We start from the raw sequence: 14,124 nt of genomic DNA on the forward strand, positions 1-14,124 counted from the left end.
GACACATAGCTCTCAAAATTATATAAGCATCAAATCCGCGCGCATTGTGTGCAACAAATGTATAATTGCTGAATTTAGGACGACGCATCTGCATAATAAAATCTTTAATGCAATCTAAACCAAATTTCTCCCAAACATCGCCTGAATCAGATTTTGCACGGATTAAAAAAGGTGTATGCACGCCGTTCTGATCCGTAAACGTTTCAGTGTCGTAATAAATAACTTTTTCCGTTAAACCGTCATCTTTTTTTTCAAGCTGAATGAAACAGCGATGATCATCGGTGACCACCGACTGTTTGCAAACGATGCATTTGGTCGCGGAGCAAACGTGCTGTGAGCTATTTCCACCCATAGCGATGTAATAAGTTTGTTTACAAATCGTGCATTTTTTAAACATTTCGCAAGGAGAAACTGCCCTGTCTGCTTGAGGTCTGAAAACAGGTGTTTTGTGAGTTTGAAAACATATTACATTTTGGCATATTCGATTACAGTCAGAACATGTGATGAGAGACGTTTCTGTCCGTTTGCATGAATCGGTATTACACACGCGACAGAACCATTTACAATGATGTCCGTTCATGTTTTGATAAGGGGTAAAGCACCATGAACAAAAATATTCGGCTCCTAAGAAACCTTTAATATTTTTTATTCTGTAATAATGCTGATTCATTAGCAAAATGAATAGCGGATTTGACCGATCGCTAAAATCTGTTTCAAAATTTAGAAATGTTTTTTTCGGATCTGTAAAAAATTATTATTTTCCTTTGAACAATATTTTCAAATCGAATCACGTCGCTAAATGAAACTGTTGATTGCTCCTGAACCCCTGACTGATGATGAATATTTTTAGCCACATTCAATAATTCTGTATCTCTCGCTGAGGGATTTAACAGGCCGGCTATGCTTAGCGCAAAACACAATGGCTGATTGGCCTCTGGAGGGCAGATGAGATGGTTTCGTTTTTTATTGACTAATTCGTGATCCAGAATGGTTTTGATTTTTCGTTTCCCGCCGCCAGAAGGGTTATTTATCACCTGCAGTCTGAAATTAAATTCGTTGTCGGCCTCTAATGCTTAATTTGATTGGACTAATCGATCCAGTAAATGTTGAAGCTGATTTAACATATTTGATCCATCATAATTAAAATTAACGTGGTGCGTCGTGTGCAAAGTATTAATTTCAAACTGTACCCTATCATTGGGAAGCGCGATCTGGCTTCCTCTTTCAGCAAACCTGCTTAATATTTGCATCAGATTAATATAAAACTCGGCTGGGTCGTTGATTGCTTGAAAAGACACTCTCTCTCTAATTTCACGCTGGTTAAAAGCTGCGTTTACGCTCCCTCCGACCTGCTGGTGTTGTATTTGTCTCAAAATTTCGTTTATTGCTTCTGATGAAGGCGGATCTGAATTTGCTAGAATTTGATCGACCTCGTTTACACCCCCTCCGATCTGCTGGTGTTGTATCTGTCTGAAAATTTAATTTATTGCTTCTGATGAAGGCGGATCTGAATTTGCTAGAATTTGATCGACCTCGTTTGAAACGGCTTGGGATGCTAAAATATCGTCTAAAATCTCACTATCTGAAGCTAATTCATCTACTTCACTCAGTCCGCTTAAATCAAACCAGTCAGTTAACACCAAATTATCAGAATTTAATAGAATTTATTCGGCCTCAGTTTAGCTGGCTAGAATTCTATCTAACAAATCTACGTTTAATTCATCATCTACTTCGCACAGATCTGAAAGTTCATCAAACCAATTTTCACTCATGATACAAAAGACATTAAAAACCTACTAAAATTAAGAAAAAAAATCTGCGTCCTCCTTTACAAAGCCAGAACTTGCTGGACAACTTCGACCAGACCTGAGTTGACTTGCAGTAAGCAAGTCAACTCAGGCCTGGTCGAAATTGTCCAGCAAGTTCGCCATCTTCATTCGGTTCAGCCGTTGAAGGGGTGTAAGACGGATGTTTTTCTTCTTCTTTATATGTTTTTCCTGATGAAAAAATAAATAAAAATAAAAAAATGAATGAGCTTTTAATAAATTATATATATAAATATATAACTTACTCTGTACGGGCTGTTGGTCTTTCTTCTGCTAGACCAAACACAGGTACGGAGAAGATGGAGATAAACACCTTTCGTTGGTAGAATGTGGAGTCAAATGATCAGAAGACTAGTCACTGTTTCACCGCTCATGAGGGAGAGAGTATACAGCTCCAGCAAGAACCCGCGTTCTGCCCCTGTCTGCTGCATCCAGGCACTCTCTCCTAGTCTGCTGATACGGCTGATTTTTATTGAGGAATACTGGAATGTAACATACGCAGTTTGCCATATACACACGTCATTGGTCATGACAGGTAAAAAATAACAGCCTTGTTTGTGGACAGTTAATACATCACGAGAACATGCGTCCTTGAGATAACCAAGAACATCCTGATACGTCCTTGATAGGAAAAGACACACACACCAGTACCGAGAGGAACTTGAGAAGAGATGGAATGTGTTCACTCCCTTTTTTGGTGCAGAAGAGAATATGCTGCTATTAATCTTTGTGCAGAAAAACACTGAGAGGCCCTTAGTATCTGAGCAGGTCTCCATAGCATTGTCATGATTCTAAGAGACTCTGGAGCGAACACACCCGGACACAGGAGAAAGTTTAACAGTTTTATTGAAAAGTTCAGCGGGTTCTCAAAATGGTGGAGGAACTCTGGACGGGTTTGCAGAGGCGGTTCTGAAGGGGAAACAGAAGGTGAGTCGAGGAGCAAGGAGACTGTTCTGATAAAAGAATTGAAGGGGGTGAGCTTACTGGTCTGCGTGGCGAGGAGTGTTTGGAGAGGAGGTGAGGTCCAGTGTGGGAGTGTGGCAGGCTGAGGTTGAGATTTTGCTGGAGGCTCGAGGGTGGACAGGCAGGTGGAGAAGAGGAGGATCCAACAGGGCGTGGATGAAAAAGGCTGAAGCACCGCAGCCAGGAGGAGCACTGGGTGAAGCAGACACCACGGTTCAGGGAAGACGCTGGGAGATCCTGGGAACTCAGAAGGTCGGGACGACAAGCTGTGTGGCTTAATCATCTGGCATCTGCTTTCCTCCTCCGGCCAGCTTTAAGTGCTCCACCTTAATTGCCTCTGATCAATGGCACCTGGTGCGGCCTGCCTGTCACACCTGAGGAGAAGAGGTGAGGAACCACACACACACACACACACACACACACACAGAACCTCACAGTACCCCCCCTCAACGGACGCCACCCGGCGGCCGACCCCGAGAGGTCGAGGCAACAGACCGCTCAAAGTCACGGATGAGGGACGGATCCAGGATAGCAGAACGAGGAACCCAGGAGCGTTCCTCAGGACCATAACCCAGCCAGTCGACCAAGTATTGGCGACCACGTCCCCGAGGTCGGACGTCCAGGATCCGGGACACAGAGAAGGCGGGATGGCCATCAACAACCCGGGCGGGCGGAGGGGGATCGGCAGGAGGGAACAGGGGGCTCGGGGATACCGGTCTGATCTGGGAAACATGAAAAACTGGGTGAACAAGAAGGTGGCTAGGGAGTCTCAGACGGACAGCTGAAGGACTGATGATAGCAGCAATAGGGAAAGGGCCCAGAAACCGGGGAGACAATTTCCTGGGAGCGCCCTTGAGCGGGAAATGCTGGGATGACAGCCAGACCTCCTGACCAACGGAGTATGCGGGGGCTGAAATGCGACGCCGGTCAGCATACCTCTTGTTTTGGGCTGAGGTGCGCTGCAGGGCGGACCGAGTATGGTTCCAAACTCGTTTGCAGGCCATCATGTGAGAACGGACAGAGGGAGTGATGGAATCGGGGAAGGTGCCAGGAAGGAGAGGTGGTTGATACCCGAGTGAGGCCTCAAATGGAGACAGACCTGAGGCGGCAGAGACGTGAGTATTGTGAGAGTACTCAACCCAAGGAAGGTGGAGGCTCCATGATGTAGGGTTATCGGCACAGAGGCAACGGAGGGTGTCCTCGACTTCCTGGTTGAGCCTCTCACATTGGCCGTTCGTCTGGGGATGAAAGCCAGAAGACAAACAGGGTTCAGCCCCAATGGAGCGACAGAAGTCCTTCCACACTTTGGCGATGAATTGGGGTCCGCGGTCTGAAAGGATCTCAGATGGGATGCCATGTAGTCGGACCACGTGGAGAAACAAAAGTCGAGCGGTAGTAGCAGCTGAGGGTAGTTTGGACAGCGGGACCAGGTGACATGCCTTAGAAAAACGATCTACTATAGTGAGGACGACTGACTTGCCTTTGGAGATGGGGAGACCTGTTACAAAATCCAGCGCGATGTGGGACCATGGTCGGGCTGGAACTGGAAGAGGCTGCAGGAGCCCAGCAGGTGGACGGTGAGAGTTCTTACTACGAATGTAGTGCAGGCAGTAACATAGCTCGTGACATCCTTATTCAGGCCAGGCCACCAGAAGTAACGGCGAACAAAGGCTATGGTACGACTCACCCCTGGGTGGCAGGAGAACCTGGAGCAGTGCGACCACCGGATGACCTGGGACCGGACACTTGCGGGGACATAGAGTCGGTTAGGGGGACCCCCACCCGGGTCTGGTTCAGTCTCCTGGGCCTTGTGGATCTGTCTCTCAATGTCCCAGGTGAGACTGCCCACCAAACATGTGGCCGGTAAGATGGGTTCTGGGGCTTCAGAGGGATCGTCGGGTGAAAACTGGCGTGAAAGAGCGTCTGGCTTGACATTTCGGGTGCCTGGCCTGTAAGTGATAACAAAATTAAAACGGGAGAAGAACAGTGACCAACGAAACTGTCGGGGATTTAGACACTTGGCCAATTGTAGATATGACAAATTTTTGTGGTCAGTCCAAACGATTACTGGTAACTCGGTACCTTCGAGCCAATGCCTCCACTCCTCAAAGGAAAGCTTGATGGCCAGAAGCTCTCGATCCCCTATGTCATACCGGCCTTCAGTGGGGGTGAAACGCTTGGAGTAGAAGGCACAGGGGTGGAGCTTCTGATCAGCAGATGAACGTTGAGACAAGACTGCCCCCACGCCAGTGTTGGAGGCATCCACTTCCAGAATGAACTGGGCCTTGCTGTCAGGTGTAACCAGAATGGGAGCATCAACAAATTTCTGCTTAAGGGACAGAAAAGCCTGGTCTGCGTCTTTGGTCCAACGGAAAATCTGCTTAGTGGAGGTGAGAGCAGTTAATGGGGCTGCCAGAATGCTGAAATTGCGAATGAACCGCCTATAAAAATTAGCAAAACCCAAAAATCGCTGCAGTTGTTTTCTCGACTCTGGAATGGGCCAATCCTTTACTGCCTTGATCTTTTCTGGATCTGTCTTCACCTGCCCACCCCCGAGGACGTAACCAAGGAAGGTGATGGAACGTGTGTGAAACTCACATTTCTCAGCTTTCACAAAGAGGTTGTTTTCCAGGAGGCGTTGGAGGACTCGGCGGACGTGGACCTGGTGGTCTGAGAATGATTTGGAGAAGATTAGAATGTCGTCCAGATAGACAAAAACAAAGACATTCAAAAAATCCCGGAGTACATCATTTATCAGATTTTGGAATATTGCTGGGGCGTTGCAAAGGCCGAAGGGCATGACCAGGTACTCAAAATGTCCAATGTGTGTTTTAAACGCTGTTTTCCACTCATCCCCTTCCTTGATCCGGACCAAATGGTAAGCGTTCCTGAGATCAAGCTTGGTAAAAAATAGAGCTTCCTGGACAGGCTCGAAAGCAGAAGCAATTAAAGGGAGGGAGTACCTGTTCTTTATGGTGATGTTGTTCAGGGCACGATAGTCAATGCAGGGCCTCAGGGTTCCATCTTTTTTCCCCACGAAGAAAAAGCCTGCTCCCATGGGGGAAGTGGAGTGTCGGATGATGCCTGCTTTTAATGAATCGTTAATGTATTCCTCCATAGTCTCACGTTCTTGTTTTGAGAGGCTAAACAGACGACCGGAGGGAAGAGGGGCCCCTGGGAGAAGGTCTATGGAACAGTCATAGGGCCGATGAGGCGGAAGGGAGAGGGCACGCTCCTTACTAAAAACCCTGTGAAGATCATGGTATTCTGTGGGGACGTTAGTGAGATCAGTGGGCTCAGAATGTTCTGGGACGGAGGAAACCTGAATGGGTACGGCAGAATGGAGGCATTCGCGAATGCAGGTAGGGCTCCAAGATTCCACACGGGCCTGGGACCAATTGATGGAGGGATTGTGCTGGGACAACCAGGGGTAACCTAAAACTACAGGTGAATCATTGACTGGGAAAACCAAAAATGTAATTTTTTCACAGTGGTTACCAGAAACCACTAGGTTAACCGTTTCAGTCTGATGGGTGATTGTAGTAAGAGAACAACCATCCAATGCAGAAACCTGCACTGGATGATCGAGCTCTAGGATGGGAATGCAATGTTGTTGAACAAAACCAGCACTAATTAAATTTTGCTCTGAACCAGAATCTATGAGGGCACTAGTTTGGACCTGAAGACAATTAATTTGGATGGTGGCGGAAAGCGTGAGGCGAAGATTACTTTTATTTAGGTTGCCCGTCAGTACCCCCACTTTTACTGACGAGCAAACTCTTTTGGGCGGAGCTGGCAGGCTGCAATGAAATGGTCAGGGGAACCGCAGTATAGGCAGCAACGAGCTTCCATACGACGCTGTCTCTCCGCCGGAGAAAGCCGAGCACGGCCGATCTGCATGGGCTCAGAGGGAGGCAAGTTTGGCGGTGCGCTGGACACAAGGGGCGGAGCCGAAACCCCGAGAGGAGACGGCGATGCAGTTAGTTCAGCCCGACGCAGAGCAGGGAATCGGGGACCCGGACCTCTAAGTTTTGCTCGCTCTCTAAGACGGTTGTCGATCCTTATAGCGAGATTGATTAATTCATCCAAGGTGTCGGGCTCGTCTCTGCTGGCCAACTCGTCTTTCAGATTCTCATTAAGCGCATGTTGAAACGCCCCTTTCAGCGCGGGACCGTTCCAACCTGATTCCGCAGCCAAAATGCGGAAATCGACTGTCATCTCAGCTACTGATCTACTACCCTGTTTTAGATTCCATAATCTCTTGGTGGCTTGTTCCTCGCTAATTTTTGGGCAGAAAGTCTGCTTAAATTGTTCGAGAAAATAGTCAAATGAGTGATCTGAAAGACTGTCGGAGCCAAGAGTAGCCTGGGCCCAAAGCAGAGCCTTGTCATTAAGGAGGGAGATGACATATGAAATTTTACTCTCATCTGTCTGAAAAGAGTGGGGACTGCGGTCAAAAGCTAAGGAACATTGCAATAGAAAGCCCTTTGCCTTACCTAACTCTCCAGAGAACGGATTAGGAGTCGGAGAAACCGCATCACGGAAACCGGACGATGCTGAAGGATCACGGCGGACCGGGACTGGTGCCGACGGTTGTGGATCAGATGAGGGGAGCCTAGAACTCAGATCATGAAAGAGTTTAGTGAGATGATTCATTCCTTGGAGTAACGTATCCTGTTGCTGAGACATGTTCTGGAGAGCCGTTTCGTGTCGGCCCAACAGGATGCCTTGTTCGGACAGAGCAGTGCGCAGGTGTGCCGCAGAGTCTGAAGGGCCAGATGATTCTGTCATGATTCTAAGAGACTCTGGAGCGAACACACCCGGACACAGGAGAAAGTTTAACAGTTTTATTGAAAAGTTCAGCGGGTTCTCAAAATGGTGGAGGAACTCTGGACGGGTTTGCAGAGGCGGTTCTGAAGGGGAAACAGAAGGTGAGTCGAGGAGCAAGGAGACTGTTCTGATAAAAGAATTGAAGGGGGTGAGCTTACTGGTCTGCGTGGCGAGGAGTGTTTGGAGAGGAGGTGAGGTCCAGTGTGGGAGTGTGGCAGGCTGAGGTTGAGATTTTGCTGGAGGCTCGAGGGTGGACAGGCAGGTGGAGAAGAGGAGGATCCAACAGGGCGTGGATGAAAAAGGCTGAAGCACCGCAGCCAGGAGGAGCACTGGGTGAAGCAGACACCACGGTTCAGGGAAGACGCTGGGAGATCCTGGGAACTCAGAAGGTCGGGACGACAAGCTGTGTGGCTTAATCATCTGGCATCTGCTTTCCTCCTCCGGCCAGCTTTAAGTGCTCCACCTTAATTGCCTCTGATCAATGGCACCTGGTGCGGCCTGCCTGTCACACCTGAGGAGAAGAGGTGAGGAACCACACACACACACACACACACACACAGAACCTCACAAGCATATGATAATATAAAATAGCATAGAATAATATAAAAGAGCTTACAAGGTAAATATATAAAAGAAGCTCATATGGTAGATATATATATTTTCAATCCCCCTTTTGAACTCTTTTAAGAGTTCAACAAAGATGTAAGAAATTAAAAACAACAACATCAAATTTAATCAAAAAGAATCTAATAAACAAAGATTTAAGATATCAATACAAACAATCAATCAGTTCATAGCTTCTCAGCTTCTCATATTCCCAGTTGTGAAGTAATACATAAAACACGATTATATCTTTAACTAAACATGTTACTTCATGAATGTATCGCATGCTCACTCCGTATGAGGGCGAAAAACCCTTTTTACTGTACGTTAACAGGGAAAATTCCCCCATGTCCTCCCTTTTCGGGACGAACGCCGCTGGCACAGAGCGGGCATGCCTAGCTCGAGGACAAACATCCTCATCAATGGTCAAAAAAGAAAAACAACATAATCAAAAACTCATGGAAATAAACAGGTGAAGAGATTGTAACAAAATCTTTTCCAGCCAATTCAGTTTACTTGGATCCAAAGCTATTGGAAAGGATTCTTGTTGGATTATGTTACCCTCAGAATCTTCTTCCGGCCAGGACAGGTGAGTAATCAATATAATCATTAAGTTTTTAGAAATGCAATCAGTGTGAAAACAAGATTCAACTGAACAGGCAAATGAATAATAATATAAAATGAGTAGAGGGTGTAAAATATAACCCTTGTAAGATAACTGAAGGGTGTTAAATAGAACCCTTGTAGAATGATTGAAGGGTGGTTACTTCTTCCCCCTGTTGAGGTCCCTCCACTGGCACCAGGCAGCTGCAGGGGGTGATGATGTCACGATTCTCGTCCCACAGGATGTGGTGGCAGCTTGGCACGCTACCGCAGTCAGCTACTTCTCTTCCTGGTCCTTAGATCCTCTTTCCTGGTCAGGCAGATGTCGGCTGCTTCTCTTCCTGGTCCTTAGGTCCTCTTTCCAGGTCAGGCAGATGTTGGCTGCTTCTCTTCCTGGTCAGGATCCTCCTTTTGTGACAGGACCTCTTGAACCTCAGTCAGAGTGCAGTGGGGCTCTTCCGTGGCAGCACACTGAGTCCAATGATACCAAGTGTCTCCCTTGCCGTTCAGCCGGACAGCGTGTGACGTCCTCTCCGTGACCCTGTATGGCCCGGTCCACCTTGGTTCCGTCCACTTTCTTTTGGTGACCTTCAGCAGGACCCAGTCGACGCCTGGCACCGAAGGCGAAGTATCTTCGCGTGTGTAGTTTTGGTCCAATGAAGGCTTTCTTGGCTTGTGCAGTCCAATTGAGCTTGGCAGATAGTTGGTAGGAAGATTCGCACTCCGGCCGGACCAGAAGTTCCCCGAACCGATCGCCTAGGGATTAATGGTTATGCATAAAAATGTCCTAACTCTTACTGACCCTAGCCTCTGATACCTTCAACATCAGACACATACAGTTACAAACAGCAAGCGCAATTAAAGGTACAGTGAAATCATGACATGGACACACACGGACACACAAACACATACACATGCACATACACAGAGAGAGAGAGAGAGAGAGAGAGAGAGAGTAAGAATGTGTGTGGGAGAAAGAAATGAGTGGGGTCCACTTTGCCACCAGCATCTCCACCTGTGTCACAGAGAAAAAATTACAAAGAAATTAAAACATAAAGTAAACGACAATAATTCAATGAGTATAAATGATTTAACTAAAATACCCAACCATGCATGGGTTTTATAACAGTTCCAGCAACACTGGAGATGATGCCTTGTACAATGAATTCTTAAGATGTCCTTCATCAATTAGAGGTTATAGCCAAATTGTTTCAGGATCCTGAATTTGAATTGGTTAATTTACTCAGAATAGTCCAATGGCTTTGTTGATGTTTCTCAAGGCTCGGCCACGCCCATATAAATAAATAAACAAACAAACAAGACAAACACAGTCAAACACACGGTCCATACACGTCTCTGTGCCCTCACACACCAAGCAAATGTCAGACTGAAGTGAAAGTGTGAAATACTTGACCCAACGCTAAATCAGTGGAAAGAAAAAATAAGACCTAAAGCATGTGATCAAATTATTCCAACAAAATTTCCCATAACTGCTGTTCTAAACTCACGTTGCGATGTGATCTCTTCAATTAGAAATTAGGACAACCACTTTACTATCAATTCAACAAAATAGTTTCAGGTTTTCCAATGTCCCTTACCTAAACTACCTGTCTTTCTTACCTTCTTTTTTTTTAAGAACCTCACTAGCACAAGAAATCCTAAGAATCAATTCACTACTTAAGGTTAATTCATAAATAACGAAACTGCAGTTACAGGTTTGTTTGTGCATAGTATTGGTAATCAGCAGTTTTTCCTTATCTCCTCATTTAGAAGTGTGTTTCTGTGCTACTCCTCCATCTATAACACAAATTAGTATCATCCTTAAAGCGTCTGAAATTAAGCTGCATTGCTAAATCAATAACGTGATTTGTGCTAAGAAATACTCCCCTATCCTCTTCCTTTTTCCAGTGGCACTGATTCCATGACAGATTTAGATCAATTTAACGTTTTATTACTATTACGTTTCATTTAATTAATTTTGCTTTTTCTCTCTTATTTTTATATATTTATTTATTTATTTATGTTATTTACTTATTTATCATGCCATCCTGTGATGATAATCTTAAAGACTTTTTAGCCAATTGTAGTCAAAAAGGCCAATTAAAAATGTTATGTTAAAGCTTTCACAAGATGAAAAATGTGAACATAATTTTTATCGAATGAGGGGTACCATTTATTCAATATCTTGTAACATTATTTTCTACAACACTATTGTCTCGGATGAGATGTTCCATGAATCATTTAGTCAGCTGAATGCCAAATTATTCATTTAATTGTTATTTTTATGCAATGAATGGAATGGGATGGAACTGTCCAGAAATTTGCGCATGTTTGCTCAAAGGAGAAAACTGTTGAAGCCTAAAGCGTTCTCCTAGACTTATAAATAGACACCGTTTCCTTAACCAATGAAAATAAGTGATGACGCTGATGAATTCCTTTTTGAAAAGAAAATGAGGCTTTACTGCATGTCCGCTGCAGCTGAGTATCCTAAGACAATAAAGATTATATTGACGTCCAATGGTGAGTTGGGCTGAAATCCAGGTTACTAATCCTATTATTTATTTATTTATTGTTATTATTATTATCTTTTTTTAGGCTAACTTTCTCAGTTAACTATGTTCTACAGTAGTTTAGTAAATTTTCCACAGTTCTGACATTTCATCAATTCAACTGGTTGTTGCCAAAAAGCCTTGTTCATTACCTGACTGCAGCAAGCACTCTTTTACTGGGTGTAACCATAGGAAACAGTCTCTTTTGAGCCTCTCTTTGTAAGTCCAGGATGACCACCGTCATTGATTAAAGTTCACATGTTAGCACACATGCTCCTCCCCTTTGTACTTTGTTTCATCAGCAGCAGGGCAAATAAGTTTCTGCCTCTTTGTCCATCTTGTAGTGCTCCCCCGTCTCGATGTTATAAGTCACAGCTTTTGGTGAGGGCTTCAAGGTTCTCTTTGTATAGAAGTCAGACCCAAACATTCTTTGCCGCTGGTTGTGACAGGCCCACCCAGTAAAGTTCATGCCGCCACAATGCACAGCAAACGTTTTCCTTAAATATGTTGATTGGGTTGAAATGACAGAACTTTCTCTTTTACAAATCAAAATCAACGATGGTTTCTAATAATTAGTCGACTTTATTGACTCAAAGGTAAATCTAGACTACTTCCTATGCACAATTTGTTCTGAATCATCAAATCAGTTCTACACAGGTTTTAAACATTAGGCACAATCTATCCCAAATGCAAGATCCCTCCTTTCATTTTTTATTTATCTATTTTATTTTGGGAAAATAACTACCAGTTTTTAACTCAAAACAGCCTGGTACAGTTTCTAGCCAGGTTACAGGAAATAATACTTAATTTATCTGTTTTTTCATTATTCAGCGTCTCAAAATCCAGCCATTAACGTTAATGGTTCTTAAAGTTGAGGCAAGACAATTATTGGATTTTTTTTATAGCAAGATTTAACAAATATTTTATTTCCTGACTGATTATTTGTTAATTTTATGGTTTTCATAAAGATGATCCTGAGAGGTTCAGAGCTGCTTTTCGCAGCACCCTGTGCTATTTTTAGACTACGGGATTCTTGTGTGTAAAAGTGGGTGGAGTCAGGTCCCCAGGCTGAAACTCCAGTCATTCTCACCCCTTACTGTCCGAGAGGAAGGATCTCCTGAAGACCCTAACCACAAGCCTAAGGTACGCCCAAGACACCAAAAAATATATTTTCTAAAGTCACAAATTGCTTAAAACTGCATGTTACACAGAAAAACAGAGAGAGCGAGAGAGTCCAGCTGACTTCACGGCCCATAATCAGGCAAAATACTTCCTTTATAACCACAACCATACAACTTTTTGTATTTTAAAGGATTTTCTTGTCATCGCACTAACTATACAGTAAATTCTTTTTCTATTGTTTCCACAGTCTCTTGAACTAAATAACCGTCTAGCAAAAACATGGACCGCACCCTGTTTCTCAAGCAGCTGCTCCCTCTATTAAAAACTGCGTCATTCAGGAGAATATCCAGCGGAAGCAGCATTTACTTCTCATGCAAGAAGACACACCTCCACTCACTCACAAGGCACAGACGACATTCTTTCTGTTTGTCACAGTCTTTTTTTTTTTTAAAGTAAGTCAGTCTGTCACTTATTTATTCTCTTTATATATTTATATATAATATTTTAAGCACAGAAATTATGTAACACTACACTGATTATTCTCAGAATTTAATGCTTACTATGCTTTTAAGCAGGCCTTATGTAACATTAGAGCAAATCCAATTGCAATTTTTGAGAGCGCTCTGAGAAACAGTTTATATATTTATTTTCTGCAGATCTGTTTCGATTTTACTGTTTAGCAGCTATCTGACTTTATGTATATGTATGTCTATATATTTCTAAAATAAAGTTGTCATTTACAACCTTACTTGCTTTTCTTATTGGTTTTTTCCCTTTTTCATCTCCAGGCCACTTAACCCCCAGATCGGGGTCACTCACATGCTGCCCCGCACACAAATGATTATCACGCTTGTACACTACATATGTATATATATGTAGACACATATACATACATACACACATACATATACATATGTTACTTTAAAAACCTTTTATTTATTAACTTATGGTGTTCTGTTCAAAGACTGATCAGAACAGGGTTGCAGAATTTGAATTTTGCGTAGCTTCAAACATTAATTTTAGCACTGCAGTGTAATTTACATATACGAGTTGCAACTTTTTAAAGGTCTTATTTATCCTATTTATTTATTTTCTGGTACCGCATCAGGCCTTCACACACACATCATCCAGCGCTGTCCACCCACACACACGGAGCTCCCAAAACTCAGCTCTGCATTCTGCTCTTTCCTACTGCTCACACTTTCAATCCAGAGCCGTAAGCAGCCTCTTGCTGCGCCTCACACACACAGGCTGAACTCAGCTTACACACACAGTGAAGCTTCTCTACAGCTGTGCTTTTTGTACTTTTATCAGTTACTTGGTACCTTTAAAGGCCCAAAAATTTTGTTAGAATTTTAGGAGTTCTCTTTTTACCTCCTAGGGCCTCAAACCCAACTTTTCTTGTCTCATAAAAGGTCCCAGACCTTGTAGTAGAATTTTAGGAGTTTTCTTTTACCTCCTATGGCCTCTAACCTTTAGTATAACTTTGAACAGGTCCCTGACCTGTAGAATTTTAGGGTTCCCACCCCTAAGGACTCCAACCTGGCGTAATATAACCTCGTTATATTTCTATTCACTCGTCAGTAAATAGTTTGGTCCGCCACGACCTGGAAAATGGAATTTAGGAC

Source organism: Nothobranchius furzeri, chromosome 7 (genome assembly GCF_043380555.1).
Source record: "Nothobranchius furzeri strain GRZ-AD chromosome 7, NfurGRZ-RIMD1, whole genome shotgun sequence".
NCBI classification, from domain to species: domain Eukaryota; kingdom Metazoa; phylum Chordata; class Actinopteri; order Cyprinodontiformes; family Nothobranchiidae; genus Nothobranchius; species Nothobranchius furzeri.